Below are 13,565 nucleotides of genomic sequence, written 5' to 3'. Positions count from 1 at the left end.
CTCAGGATGGAGGGGCTGTACCCAGCTAAAACTGGGATAATGGTTGAGAACTTCTTTTATTTTCAAAGACCTGTTTTTTGACTACTGTGCAAGTGGCACTGAACCAGGGTTGGGGCCTTGAGGGTTTGGGTGTACCTAGTGGATTAAATAAATGGAACCCTTGTGAGGATTGTTTCAATTGAGTTCTTAAAGGGCCTTGAAGATTTTGGGGGAGGGTGCAAAGCTCAGCATTGCAACTTGATGAACCAGCAGGTTCTCTCCAAAGCATACTCTGAAACAGCTTTTTAAAGCCAAGCTCATTTGGCCCTGCTGACTGGAAACCAATATTGGTGACACAACTTTGAACTTCTATAATGCCTAGAAGCCAAGAATCTCTCATGCTTCACAAATGTTTAATGGATTAAACCTAATACCTCTTTGACGTGGAGAACTCTTATCCTCTTAAAGATGAAGAAACCTTATCTGCACTAGAACTATGGCCATGAAGCTTACATCACCAGGGTAAGGAGAAACAGTGGAGGATATGGGTAAGAAAAAGGAAATGTAATTTATTTACGGCAGTGGCTCAATCAGGCAGCCTCTGTAGTTGCTGAGGTCTGCAACAGATGTCCTCAGTCATTCCTGGATCCAAGTAGCAGGGGCAAAGGTTGTAAATAGAAACTGAGATAAAGGATCTAATATAATGGTGGTTCATCACTCACCCAGATGTAAGTGCAGCACACAGGTCAGGTAGCAACAAGCAGAGTGAAGAAAGAAAAGGGAGGAACTTCTGGCCAGAAGAGATGTGGAGCTTATACATACATGTCACGGTCACCACAAAAGTATGAAAAAGTAAAGAGCAAAACTTTCTCCTAGGGCATAGCTAACTCTTTTGCTCTGTACTTTGCTCTGGGGAAGGGCTTTGTTGTAGAAGCACCAGAAATGGACCCAACCAGTGAAGTTCAGCTCCAGGCTTTCCAAAAGTTCAGTGGGATTTGGATTCTTATTTCCTGTATAGGCCCCTCTCTAACAGTGCGGCTTCCAATTACCACTTCTGTTTCTTTATCTACCTCTTCTCTTTCTCTGACAGGCAATATGAGAGAACTTGGCCTGCTCTAGTGGTACCACAATGGTGAGACGTTCACCATTATGAGGTGGAGAATAGTTACTAGGGCAACAAGATTTGCTTTAATTCTACTATAAATGGCAGCTGTCTATTACTAGATAAATTACCTCAAATTTCTAAGGCCCTCTTGACAATTGGTTGGAGTACTTTGTCAAGAAGTCCTGTAACATGGTGTTGCTAGGTGCTCAGTTAAGAATACTGAAGGTCAACCACCATTCTCCAACATTTAAAGACTACTTTTTATGAGTTTTATATTGAACTGGCACCATTGTACCACTCATCTATTGGCTATAACTATGCAATGGTACATAAATAAAAATCCCTGAAATGTAAGTTAAGCAATAACACATGGTGGTGGGTCACATGGACTTGAAATTTGGACACTGACGCTCATTCAGAAAAATGAAGAAAATCAAAATAAGTATATTTGCATTTCATTTCTACTTGAAATTTGCCTGTTTTATGTATCCAATGATCAGGTCAGCTCTCTTGGCTGCATCCTTTGTTCCTAGATGTATGACTTAGCATTTGGCCATATGGAAACATCTATTGCTTGTACCTAGTTTACTGAGCAATCCAGATCACTCTGTATTTACCATCAGCCTCAATTTTTGTCATCTGTAAACTTGATCAGTGACTTTATATTTTCTTCCAAGTTAATGTTAAATAGTGTTGGACCAATAACTGATCTGTGGGCAATGCCACAAAAAACACAGCTGCTTGGTGAAGCTTTCCTACTTAATATTTTTGAGACAAATCTGTTAACCAACTTTTAATCCATTTGTGTGTAATGTTGATTTTTGTATCCTTCTAGTTCCTTAATCAAAATGTGATTCCATACTAAAGCAAATGCCTTACACAAGTCTATTGCATCAACACTATTACCTTTATGAACCGAACTTGTAATCTCATCAAACAATGTTTAACTTGATAGGATCTATTTTCCATAAATATATGTTGAGTGGCACTAATTACACTACCCTCTAATTCTTTATTCATGAAAGTCCCATATCGGCTGTTCAGTTTTGCCTGGCATCAATTTTAAGCTGACAGGCCTAGAATTATCTGGGTCAAGCTATTTATCCTCTTAAAATATTTTCACATTAGCTTTCTTCCAGTCCTCTGGAACCTCTTCAGTGTTCCAACACTTATTCAAAATCAACACTAATGGTCCTGAGAGCTCCTTGGCCATCTCATTTAAACTCCTGGGTGCAAGTTATCCAAACCTCCTGACTTAAGAATATCTAACTTCAGAAGTTACTGTTTAACGTCTTCCTAAATTACTGTTGGAATGAGGGGGAAAAAACACAAGGAGTGCTTGTGGCACCTTAGACTGACAAATTTATTTGGGCATAAGTTTTAAGTGGGATTTAGCCCACAAAAGCTTATGCCCAGATAAACTTTAGTCTCTAAGGTGCCACAAATACTCGTCAGTGTTTTGGTGTGTGTGTGTGTGTGTGTGTGTGGTTTGTGGGTTTTTTTTTTTCTGATACAGACTAACAGCTACCACTCTGAAACCTGTTGGAATGGAAAGTATTTTCTCATGATGTCCTCTCCCTTTTTCCCCAAATAAAGAACAGATATATTTATTGAACATTTCTACCTCTTCTGCATTACTGACAGTTCTACCATTTCTTTCTAGTAATGGACCAATATTAGGACTCATTTTGTTCCATATATACTATTTTTTTTTTAAATCTCCTTATTGGCCTTAATTCTGCTGTCCATAGATTTCTCCTTGTGGGCTTTTGCTATCTTTATCAATTTTTGTACAGTTGCTAGTTTTGAATTTATGTTGTAAGTATCAACTTCCCCTTTTCCTCTTTCCTTTTGCTATGCTTGATTTATTATTTTTATAGCTGCTTTCACTTCCCCTCTCTGCAAGGCTTTTTTTTTTTTTCCAACCAGTATAGCTGTCTTTCTCAATTGTGGGATTGTTACTTTTGAGCATATAGTAAAAGGTTCTTAAGCATTTCCAAAGTGTTCACTTTTTCATGTTTAAAATTCCCCCCCGCCCCTCCGATGCTTTGGTTCAAAGCTGAACTTTGTGAAACTGACCCTTTTTTTAAAGCCCTATATATATTACTAGTTTGGACTTGATTAAACTTTTTGTATGCATACAAAATAATAATCATGGCCACTTGTACAAAAGCAACAACAAAATTTTAGTTCTGGATACAATTTCTTTTCAGATCCAACATCAAATTCTCCCAAATTAATGCTTTCTGAGTTAGAAAATTGTCATCTTTAGAAATTCCAAGGACACTTTAGTATTGCAGCATAACACCTCGATGTATTACTCAGACTGATAACGTAGCCTTTTTTCCCCTACATGTTACAGATAGGATGAGCAGCTCCTTAGGCAACTGTCTGCTTGTGTCATTTAGTGATTTGTAGCAAACACCAGCTTTTACCCCATCTTTTGTTTTATCTGTTAGAATATTAACCTAGAGGAATTCAAGATCCTATTTCAGCAGCACAGAAACAGGTTGTCATATTTGATATACAGTGCTAGTCCCCCTTCCTTTTTGCCCACCCGATCCTTAAAGAGGTTGTAACCATTTTATTCGATTTTTTTTTTAAACATTCCAGTCACACAAACCTTTTCTCCAGGTTTCAGTAAAACCAATTTGTTTGAATTTTTGCTCATATATAGAACAGGAAAAATATTTGACATCTTGAAAGTTTTGTGAGATGTGAAAACTGTTTCTGTCCAGCTCTACTCCTAAGTAGTTTAGCCAGTCTGACCCAGAGAAGCTTCTTTCTACTGAGATGGAGCATTCCAAACTGTACCACTCCCTCTCCAGAGACAGTGGATCACTTTTCCACAAAACCACCTACCTTACACGAGCAGTTCACACCCAGAATCTGTCCTTCCTTGTAGGACAGGAACAATATCTGAAAAGATCACTTGGACATATTTCTCAATCATCCTGCTGAGTTTCCTGAAGTTGTCTGTAAGCTGTCCCATGATGTAGTATCATTAGTATGTACCTCACCAGTGTATCCTTGGCCAGAAGCCTGTCCAATCCTACAGTTACATCTTCTACCTTAGTTTCAGAAAGACAAAACACAGATCTTTTGTCCAGCTGTCCCTTGCAGAAAGTTCTTTCTGTTCTTAGTATAGAATCTGTAGCAGTGATTGTCCACCTTAGATTTCTGGAGATCCCCTCTGTGGACACACTTGATTGTCTTGTAGGCTGGGCTGAGCAGCCATCTACAGGTATGTCCCATACAGTTCTCCATTCCATTTGAGCTGGCCTTTTAGAGATTTGTCTGCAGTTTCCATGCTGAGGACCTGGTATCTATTGGAAACTTCTAGCTTTGTGAATTATTCCTGATCCTCTACTCTGAGTCATAACCAGCCCATGCTCCATCTGCTTCTCTTCATATAGAATGCCACCTCAGCCTCTTGCTTCAGTTTGTGAACTGACAATCCTTGTCTAGTTTCCACTCACTCTGTTTCCTTTGTTACTAGTTCCTTTCTTTCTTGAATTGGGGTTGGAGATGCTTCCTAAATCTGGTTGTCCAAAAACTCTTCATCCTCTCTGTTCTGTAGTGTAAGTACTTGTCCTTCCAAATCACAAGTCTTTCTTCCAGCACAATTACTGACTTGAACTTCAGACAGAAGTCTCAGGCAGGAAAGAAAACATGGCACATGGGCTGCAGGTCATAATTGCTGTTCTATTGCTGGCCATCAGGGTATTGACTGTAGAACTGAGAACCTCAGACCCTCTCTTCTTTTACCTCCCTCTGAAACTCTCCTGGTGGTTGCTCTTGTTTGTGGTCCAAGGCCTTGGTCCTTCAGATAACAGAATCATGAGTGGCAGCTTCAGTCTGACTGTTCAGGTTGATTTCTACTAGGGGGGTCAAAAAGAGCAGCAGGATTCTACCGAGGGCACCTGAAAATCATTGAAGAACACAACAGCTGTAGCAGAGCAGTTAGTGGCATTCCACGGTGACCTTGTCATAAGATGTATATGAGGAACCTCTCAACAGCTGAGAAGGGTTATAGTGTAGCAGTAGTGCCACTTAAAACTGTGGTTTCGAGCCATCAATACCAGTCAGAGGAATTTACCTTGGTACTTAACCCTGTTGATTTTAAATTTAGAACATTATGTCTAACTCACAGTGGAATTTGTCTCATTAATACTAAGTTTTTGTATTGCCACAGCACCCAGAAGCCCAGCAAGGAGTGGGGGTCCCATTGTCCAAACACATTCAAATATCTCTTCACCAAAGGTATTTGTGCTTAAACAAGGGCTTTCTCCCTCACAGCCCACCTTTAACCTACCATTTGAAGTGGCAGAGTACTCAGAGCATTGTCCTGTGAGCTGTTTATAAACCTCATTTCCCCTTGGCTTAAGGGAAGTTCAATAATACAGATCCCCCCTCATTTCAGGTCAGGAAAGGAAAAATTGTGTATTGTTATAAGATATGCAAGGATATGTCTTGCCTTATTATTCACAGGAAAGACTGTCCCTTTCTGAATTATCATTACTATTTTCTGCACCATCCTGGAGTATTCCCTGGAAGTCTCCTCTCCAGCTACTGGTTAAGTAGGACCCTACTTAGCTTGTAAGATCTCACAAATGGTATGCATAACATTGAAATAAACACAAAGGGACCTGATTCACCACTATCTTAATCTAGTTTTACACTTGTGTAATTCCATTGAGTCAGTTTACCAAATCCGATAAACCATGGTAATCAAAATCTTCATTCATTTTTTCCTTAAAAATGGAGACACTAAGTGGAAACAACCCATTAACACAACACTTATGGTTAAAGTTTTGAAGGCACAAATAGTTCAGGTAGTTGAAGGTTAATGCTTTTTTTGGCTACATTCTACCTATATATTAAGGCATAAAAGTTATCACCTACAGCAACAGAAAGTACTTTACTAGGTATGTGCAGAGGAGTAGAAATATTGTTACCATGGCTTCCATAATTCTGAATTTCCTGATTTTTAGCGTATATAAAAATCTTTACAATGTAGATTAAATAAAGGAAAAAACTTTTAATATACAGTACGTATGAAAGCATTTTATTTTAGTTTTTAATCTGCACTTTATCAAGCTCAGTAAGTTAATATGTGCTTGCATTTTCCTTAGCTATAACCATGAAATTGAATATGGTTCTTTAAATCAGTCTTGGGCTCAGATTTGTTTTACATTATTATTTCACGAAACAGCTTTTTTTAGTGATTGCTTTTCCCTTAAACATCTATGCTAAGGAAAAACTGGCTTGTCAAAAACACTAACTAATTTAACAATTTCTTAGTATCCTAAATTACTTCACATAGATCTCAAATCCCCAATGTTAAAAAAAAAATAGATGTTTTGAAGCAGCCTCTTTGAATCACTCAAGTAAGTACTTCTTGAGATAAATGACTCTAAAGGAAAATGCTCCAATGCTAATAAAATATCTGCTGGTAGCTTATTAGCCACAGCAATTTTTGCTTTCTGTACATGTCAAAGTAGAAAATAAATGCTTTCTTGAATTACAGCTAAAGGTCCATTTCACAGCTCTGATGCACTGATAGAAGCTCACTTAGGAAAAGATCTCTTTTCCTCTTGACCCTATGGGTCATTTAACACCATGAATGTGCATTTTATGTTTTTTAAGAGACCCAGGCACAAAACTACCATGGACATCAATAGGAGTTCTGTATGCGTTACTGGTGATATTAACCAGTGGTGTGGAGGGCCAGTGCATGAGCCTCTTCCCTGCTCACCCTCCTTGATCAAGCTGTGGGGTAGGGAAGCCAGAGGCCAAATGACTTTAACAATTACTTGTGTGCTGCTGAGGGAGTGATCAACCCCAAACAGGTAGTGTTTGTCTGTATAACTAGAGTGTGTTAGAATTTCCTGAAGAGTCACATGAATGAGACCACTCACAAGAGTTAGGACTACTTTGCAGGAACAGGGATGAGTCAAGATTGGGCTCAAGTGAGTTAAAGTTCCTAAAATTGCCATCAAATGACATTTCTACAGCTCTGATCCTTCAGTGAATGCTGCACAAATGCAGGGGTCCACCAATCCAGAGCTCATTTTAGGATCAGGGCCTAAGTGAAGTAGCTCGCTGTCTCAGTTGATGGGCCAACTGTAACTCTGACCCATCCTTCTCTCTAAAGTACCCCCTCTAGGTCTCAGGCCTCTAGCTGTCACCTGGCTCCAGGCAGTATCACGTAATTCTCGCACTCTGGGTTGCAGTCCCCTGGTACTAACTGAATACCTCAGCAGGTCTGATTTAAGCTCAGACCTTGCAGTTCTGCTCCTCCAGGAGCAATGACAGTGGTTAATGCTGTAACCAATCATGCTTTGTTTTTAGGAGGCTCATTTATTATTTAGAACAAAAGCATTTCAGAGAAAGCAGATCTTTAAAAAAATCAACATATCACACTACACATGACTAGCTTATGAGGTATCTAACCAATGTTCCCTCTAATTTTTTATGTCCATGTGTGGAATCAATTTTATGTGCACCAATATGAAGGTGATGTGTGACACATCACCTTCATATTGGTACACACAAAATTCATGTGGTAGGGGTGGGGCTGAGGGGTTGGAGTGTGGGAGGGGCCTTGGGCCAGAGGCAGAGGGTTGAAGTGTGGGCAGATGAGGGGTCTGGCTGGGGTACAGGCTCTGGGGTGGGGTTGGGGATGAGGGATTTGGGGTGTGGGATGGGGTTCAGGGCTGGGGCAGGGGGTTGGAGTGCAGGGGGGGGTCAGGCTCTGGGGTGGGGCTGGAGATGAGGGGCTTGGGGTGCAGGCTGCCCAGGGACTGTGTTGGGAGGACTCCCCCCAGCCCTCTCTCACTGAAGCAGCTCAGGGCCAGAGGAGAGGCGCCTTTCCCCGGCTGTGGCAGCTACGGCAGGGCCTGGTGGGGCTAGGCTGGGCCAAGGGAGGGGCAAGTCTCTCCCGGCCGTGGCAAGTCCAGGGCAGGTCCGTGCTGGAGCCAGCAGGGAGGGATGCCTCTCCCCACCCCTTCAGGTCTGTGCTGGGGCAGAGGCATTTCTCCCTACCGCACTCCTGAGCTGTGCTGTTGTATGGCCACGCGCTTTAGGTGTCTAACCATCTTCCACCTGGTGGCCCTCGTAGGACCAGCTCCTGCTAGACTCTTCTGCAGATCCCCTCTCTGTCAGCTTGTCTCCCTGTCAGAGTTCACTGACAGCACAACATCTCCTGCTTACTCACACCCTCCCTCCCACTTTGTAGGGAACAAGACACTTTTTTAACTGCTTATGTCCCTTTTGATCTCTAGCCTCTCAGCTTGGAAAAACAATTGTCACTTTAGCCTAGAGCCTGGAAGGATACCATTGTCTTTCAACTGTGTCCTTGAGTGTTTTTTTATCTGGGAAGCCATTGTGTCACCTTCCCAGTGCAGACCCTATTGAATTTGAGCATTAAAGTCTTATAATAAACATTTTACTACCCTCAACATAAGTTAGATCAACATAGGAAATTCTAATAACCCATTCTAGTTGTACAGTAACTTTACCTCACTTCCCATGTCACATACAATGTTCACAAAATGGTTAATCTCAATATTCACATTGTTACATAATCAGAGGGTGTCTCAGTGTTGAAGGAGAGGTAGCCTCCCTTTTTTATAGGGGTGTGAAACATGGATAGTTTACTGCAGACATATTAAACAACTTGAAAAAATTCGCATGACCAACAGCCATACATAACAATTCATGTCTGTCATACCCACACCGCCTGAAATCCATCTCACCACTGACTTATGTTTCCTTGGCCAAGTCACTTAAATTATCTGTATTCTCATCTGTAAAATGGGACTGATTATCCTGATGTCATAGGAGTAGTATTAGGACTGTCAATTTAAAAATTCCTGAATTAAAAAAAAAACAACCTCAAAGTAATTTCAAGTACTTCATTTGCCCTTGATTCCCCTGGCTGATTTCTATTTAAAATCACATTTCCACATATTAAAAATTGTTTTAAAGACCCACTCAAGCACCAGGGGAAACTAAGAAACCGATAACTCTAGGTAAATTATGCAGTAAAAAGTTGTTTTTTTCTCTAATTTTAACAGTTATCTGTAGCAATAGTAGATAAAAGAACTTCTTGACAGAAGTCCATTGTGGGGTTTTTGTTTGGTTGTTTTTTTACAGTGATGGTGTCCCTCAAAGCAGTTCACTAGCTGTAGTATGCCTAGATGTAAAACACTACATACAGGTCAAGTATTACAGATGTGTGGAGGGGCAGATTCTCCCCTAAGTTATACCAGGGTGACTACACTGTACTAAATAAGGAGAAATTGTCCCCAACAGATAAGAGTAGAAATCCATCTATCTAGATAGGTATTTATATGGCCCTCATCACCATAGTATCAGAGCACTGCACAAAAGGATTAAGTATTATCCCCATTTTACAGATCGGGAACTGAGGTACAATGTCGGTGAAAGGATTTGTCCAAAGTCACACGAGAAGCTTGTGGCTACGGGAGGAACTGAATGCAGGTTCCCCATATCCCAGTCCAGTGACTTAGCCACCAGATTACTTTTCCTTCTAGAAGCAGTCTTTATAGTGGAACATTTTGAGATAATCATTTATTGGAATTAATGAAATATCATTAAAAACAATTTAAAATGAAAACCTCAGTGAGACTGGGAGAAATTTCTTTCCCATTTGATTGTTGGTCTACTTTAGTATCTAGTGAAAAATTATAACCAGCATTTTTTCCCGGGTAGGAATTGTTTTGACTGATGGCAGAGTTACAGTAGGCACGACTAGAATACCACAGATTTTGTTTTTATACACCTCCTTTCATACTTAAGATAGTCCCAAACTGATGAGTCTGAGCAATTACTGGGAATGGTGACTGTAAAGGCCAATCTGGCAGTCATTATCTATGACATTAATCTATGATTCAAGAAAGCACTGGCTTCCTACTTTATGGGACACATAAATAAAATCTTCTCGGGTAAGAGTTCATGTCAGATATTTTATTAGCAATATAGAATCTGCACTAAGATTAATCTATCCACAACAGAAGTCATTGTGTACATTAAAAAGATCAGTGACTCTAAGCTGCAGTAAGAGAACATCATTTGTTTTTTTTTAAAACTGTGGATATTACTTAACGTTACCTTATGAACAGAAGAATTAGAGATGGACCTATACCACCTCCATAGTGCACTTTTGATATTATATACGTCAGGGCCATTGGACATGATTAGATGAATGGAGCCAATAAGTAAACAATGTGCAAATCATACAACAGAACATCACTGAATAAATGGGAAAAGTTCAGGACAAGTGCAAAACATTTTAAATCACAACATGAAACTTTAATGTCATACAAAGAGAGAAACAGTCTCAGTTTATTTCCAGATTAGTCAGGGGTGACAAAAACATGATTTTCCTCTTTTAGACAATTATAAACACACTTAAAAAAACCCCAAATAAACTTGCACTGCATCTAGTGCTAGGAGTCTGGGTAACAAACAAGAAGAATTGGAATTGCTCATTTGCAATTGTTCATGCATAAATTCAATCTAGTTAGTATTACTGAAACCTCATGGGATGATTTGCATGATTGGAATGTTAAATAAGTTATAACCATTGATTTTTAGGGAGGATTGAGTGGGCAAAAAGGGAGGGAGTGGCCCTGTATGTCCAAAATTGCATTACTTGTTCCTGAGTCACTGATAATTCAGAAGAAAATGATCTTGAATGCTTATGGATCAATGTTCTAACAGATAAACCACAATATGGGCTATTAGTTGATGTCTGCTACAGATCACCAAATTACACCGGGGAACAGGATAACCACCTCCTTATGCACATATCTATAATGTGTAGGGAGAAAAAAGCTGCATGATCATGGGGGACTTCAAGTTGAATGACACATGCTGGAGGTCCCATGTTGCCGGTACAAAAACATCCTTGGAACTCCTAAGCATTACAGTTGACAACTTCCTAACTCAAAAAGTATTGCAGCCAACATGGGGGAATTTTTTCTTATAACTGGTCTTAACAGAAAAAGAGGGACTGATAACAGAACTAAAAATTAATGGTAGCTTAGGTACACATGATCATGACTTGATCACATGTATAATGTGCAAGCAGAATAAAGTCCATATCAGTAATGTATATACTTGGTGCTTTAATAGGGCCAGTTTCACAAAGCTGAAAACAATTATGGGCCAAATCAGTTGGGAGGAAGAACTTAATAGAAAATGGTGAAAGATAATGAGGAATAATTTAAGAACACCTTACTAGATTCCCCAAAGCCTACAATCCCACAACTGAGGAAGAAGGCTGTGCTGATTAAAAAAAACAACCTAGTTTAGAAGAGAAGTAAAGGTAGCTGTCAACATATAAAACAACAGAAGAAAGGGGAATTTGGTTGAAATTAATATAAATCAGATGGTAGGGATTACAGAAAATTGATAAGGGAAGCAAAGGGACACAAGGCAAAATCTATGGACAGCAGACTTAAGGACAAAAAAAAAGGAGGTTTTTAAAATACATTAGAAACAAAAAAAATCCTGACAATGATATTGGTCCATTACTAGATGGAAATGGTAGAATTATTAATAATAATGCAGAAAAGACAGAAGAATTACATAATTTTATGCTGTATTTGGGGAAAAACCAATGATATACCCATATATCATATCATGTGGGGATAACACTTTTTTCATTCTACTAGCATCTCTGAAGGATGTTAAACAGAAGCTACAAAAGTTAGACATTTCTAAATCAATAGGTCCAGATGGGGGTTCAGAGAAGAGCCATGAGAATGATTAAGAGATTAGAAAATGTGCCTTCTAGTGATAGACTCAAAGAGCTGAATCTATATAATTTAAGAAAGAGAAGGTTAAGGGGTGACTTGATTAAAATCTACAAGTATCTACATGGGGAACAAATATTTAATAATGGGCTGTCATAAATATAAAGGGAAGGGAACCTACCCTTCTGTATACAGTGCTATAAAATCCCTCCCGGTCAGAGGCAAAACCCTTTCACCTGTAAAGGGTTAAGAAGCTAAGATAACCTCGCTGGCACCTGACCCAAATGACCAATGAGGAGACAAGATACTTTCAAGCTGGAGGGGGGGCAAACAAAGGGTCTGTCTGTGTGATGCTTTTGCCGGGAACAGATCAGGAATGTAGCTCAGAACTCCTGTAAAAAGTCAGTAAGTAATCTAGCTAGAAATGTGTTAATTTCTTTTGTTTAATGGCTGGTAAAATAGCTGTGCTGAATGGAATGTATATTCCTGTTTTTGTGTCTTTTTGTAACTTAAGGTTTTGCCTAGAGGGATTCTCTATGTTTTGAATCTGATTACCCTGTAAGGTATTTACCATCCTGATTTTACAGAGGTGATTCTTTACCTTTTCTTTAATTAAAATTCTTCATTTAAGAACCAGATTGTTTTTTCATTGTTCTTAAGATCCAAGAGTTTGGGTCTGTGTTCACCTGTGCAAATTGGTGACGATTTTTATCAAGCCTTCCCCAGAAAAGGGGGTGTAGGGCTTGGGGGGATGTTTTGGGGGGAAGACATCTCCAAGTGGGCTCTTTCCCTGTTCTTTGTTTAACACGCTTGGTGGTGGCCACATAGGGTTCAAGGACAAGGCAAAGTTTGTACCTTGAGGAAGTTTTTAACCTAAGCTGGTAAGAATAAGATTAGGGGGTCTACAAACAGCTCAGGTGAGGTCCTCAATCCCCACTCTGGCCTCTTTATGCTAGGTAGAAGGATGGAAGTGTTATAAAAGGTACTGAAACACCTGCTTTCAAGCTAGGGGATGATCTCCCTGGTGCAGGCTCTGGGAAAGACAGATGTCAGGCTGCCTTCCGAGAACCCATCACAAGCCCTGGCATAGAGAGGAGGGCTGGGTGTGTGTGGGAGGGGGTGTGTGTGTGTGCAAAATGGGTTGTTTAGGGCTGGGAGCCACTATTCAGTATGAGTAAGGATTGTAGAATTTGACCTAAAGGGATTAAGTAATTTGCCCAAAGTCACACAGGAAGTTTGTAGCAGAGCCAGTAATTGAATCCAATTATCCAGAGTCCCAGCCCCGTAACTTTATCCACAAGACCCCCCTTCATCTCATTTTTGACTTTTCTGCCCCTGTATTTGAATTGTGTTTAACAGACTAATACATCCTATTTAGTACCTACAGAGTAGATGTGGCAGTAATTTACCTCTGCAAATATATCTATATTGTTAATTATTTCATCACAGTATTAGCTGAAATAGAATATGTTGCCTGGGAAACAGGATTATTCTCTTTTTCAAAAGCTTTTAATCTTTTTTATGGTTAGTTTTATCCCTCATCCGCAAGATTAAACTGACCCATTATTGCAGTCTGTCCAACATCATTATAGCATATGACTCCAAATCCTCAGTAGTAAGTTGACTTTTCCTCCACAGAAGTCTGTCCAAGCCAGATAGAACAGCAAATATGTCCATCTTTTTTTAAAGGGGTT

Source organism: Lepidochelys kempii, chromosome 7 (assembly GCF_965140265.1).
Source record: "Lepidochelys kempii isolate rLepKem1 chromosome 7, rLepKem1.hap2, whole genome shotgun sequence".
Classification (NCBI taxonomy): domain Eukaryota; kingdom Metazoa; phylum Chordata; order Testudines; family Cheloniidae; genus Lepidochelys; species Lepidochelys kempii.
Note: the sequence above shows the minus strand (reverse complement) of the source record.